This window comes from Octopus bimaculoides, chromosome 11 (genome assembly GCF_001194135.2).
Source record: "Octopus bimaculoides isolate UCB-OBI-ISO-001 chromosome 11, ASM119413v2, whole genome shotgun sequence".
NCBI classification, from domain to species: Eukaryota; Metazoa; Mollusca; class Cephalopoda; order Octopoda; family Octopodidae; genus Octopus; species Octopus bimaculoides.
The window spans coordinates 1673127-1676049 of NC_068991.1; positions in this window are offsets into that span (position 1 = coordinate 1673127).

Here is a 2923-nt window from a genome sequence, read left to right on the forward strand (position 1 = left end):
TATATATATATATATATATATATATATATGTATATATTTATACCCATGTGTACAATTATGTTCACTGGATGCTCTGCTAATGAATTTTAAAATATACTACAGAAGAAGAATATAGTGAAGCTGGAACGGAAATTTGGCAGACAACAGGATATGAATCCTTGAAAACATTGTCATCTGTTGCGTCAAGTTTTGCCTTGATCGTTCATGATAATGAGAAGGAAGAGGTGGCGGATAAGGATAGGGATGGAGAGAAACAAGCGAATTATCATTATTATTATTATTATTATTATCATTGTTATTATTATTATTATTCAGTAGTCTTATTCTTATTGCGTGCTTTCACTGCACGACCGAGCGAAGTTCTATGAAACCTTTGGTATGTTTTGTGGTTTCTTCTGGTGTCATTATTTTTACTGCATTGAAAGTCCTCTATGGAAGTTGTGTGCGGTGCCAAGCATTGCTATTTTCTGTATTTGTAAATCCTAGGGTTTGGTTATGTACTTGTGTTTTTGGTTTTTGCCTCTATCTAAAGCACCAATTATTATAGGGATTATTTCTGCCTTCAGGTTTCACATTTTTGTGACGTCTATTACCAGATGTTTGCATTTCAGGGGTTTCTTAATTTCTTTTAGGTCTGATTAGCTGATTAGAATGCATTATTTTTTCGTTTATAGTTCTTACCAACAATGTCTGTCTGATTAGCCTTGATCTTATTTGTGTGCAAGGGTCTATTCGGGAGTGTGGTCGCTTTGTCATTTTCTGAGACCTTTTCAGAAGTATGTCTACACCATCTTGTTTCTGTTGTCATAACATAGTGTTAGCACAATCTCCAGTGCGTATATTCTATACCCCTAAAAATGAAATCACAGGGCAAATGAATAGGGTATATATTGTGAATCAAATGGATATATGCTATAAGAAATTGAGAAGAAAACCGAGACACGGACAATAAGATTTTGAGTCATCATTCAGAACATGAAAATAATAAGAATGGTGGCATAATGGATAACGATATAATTTTAAGTAAACCTCCATAATAAACGTAATAATAGATTCATTGAAAAAACATACATTAGACATCAGAACGAGGCGGCTTAGAAAAACAGTGACCATCTCCTAAAAGAAGAGTTAGATCTAATATAGTATAACGCAGTCTTCAGGACTCAGTTACAAATATACCTTAAAAGGTCTTTTGGCACATTAGATAGACAATTTCCATCATCTAGCAAATTGCCTTTTCGACAACTAGGAACCGAGACCAAGTTATAGCAACACAGAATTTTAAGAGAATCCTCAAATTCTTTGGTAGAAACCTAGTAAAGGCAAATAATAAAACTAATATAAATAGTAAGAATATGACTGATAATAATAACTATACGGATAAGGTGAATCATAATATGAATTATTTAAGCGGGATAATGAACATCTGATTGGCGAGAGGTTGCAGTGGGAGCAATAGAGAACCTACAGAAGATGGTGTAAGAGAGGTAAAGGAGCCCAAACTACATCTATTTGAATTATTTGAACCTAATAAGGGAACCAGTAACATATCTAGTTTAATCTATAGCGACAATTGATAGTCTAACCTATATGATAATATCCATAGAGTAATACGTAACACTATAGACGGAGTACATAACGCTTCTGTCACTAGCAAGCGTAGGGTTAATATTAATAAGCATTATTGTAACTAGATGAGTAAATTAGTATGACCACTTGAAGGGCATTGCCTCAGAAATAAACCAAGTTTATAAATACAGTAATAGCTGGTGGTATTTCTAATAATTACTTAGGGTCAAATTCTACTGATTTTAAGCAAAGATTACGTAACCGCCTTTCTTCGTTCGAAAATAAAGAAAAAAACAAACCGTACATGTTTTAGCATGTTCATCTGGACTTTAAAAAATAGGGACATTAAATATGATATTAAATGAGCAATTATTAGTAGCACTTCATCGTATGCGATTGATAATTCGAAATGTAGTCTATGCTTGCAAGAAACATTCCGTATTTTTACTTCTAATTGCGCGCTATTGAATCGCGTAAACGAATTGACTGTTTAACGCGCCCTATTGTTTAGAAAAGCATTTGAGTATTTTCCAAACAAAGATTTTTGATTAGAAACTACGTGGATAGAACTGTACATAAGTTAATCTAGTCAAATAATCGCAAATTTACTTTCGTTAGGTTTTAACAAACTCACAATTATAGCTTACTTCGTCATTTGAGACAAAATATGACCAGAATTTCAACTTACTTCCTTCATCTCAATCAATACTAGACTTGTATTATTCAAGAAAGTATAAAACTTATTTCTATAGACTGGTTTGATTACCCAAATTGAAACGATAATTATTTCCCCTTTCTTTCGATTCTTTTTAAATCTATCCATTTATCTTATATAGCATCATATTCTCATTATGATGGGTTAGGGTTAGGGTTAGGGTAATACTTTCCGACCTAATTGAGGAGGATTTTTTTTACTACGAAATATAGAAAATAATTTGTTCACTTAATATATGAAACAGGTCATTCTGGGTTGAAGTAATACCAGAACTATAATCGTGTATTTCAACACAAACTCTGCTGTCTTGGATCCTTGTGTTCTAGGATCCCTCACCTAGAATATTCTTGGACAAAACTCCTTCGGGTATTTGAATATTCAGTTCGCTTTACCTCCCACATGGGTAAAGCCATGAACAAAAGTGTATAGGAATGACTGCCTTCGATGAATATGTACTACAAAAGAACCAACAAAATTCACATAAATGCTGCATCAAAGAAGACCAGGACACTTCTGCAGAAGAAACACGAGTCTGATTGGAAATTAATGAGAATAAAACTGCAACAAATAAACTGTGAAGATGCATAATGCTTCATTCTTCTTCATGACGTCTTGATTTTATTTATATATATATATATA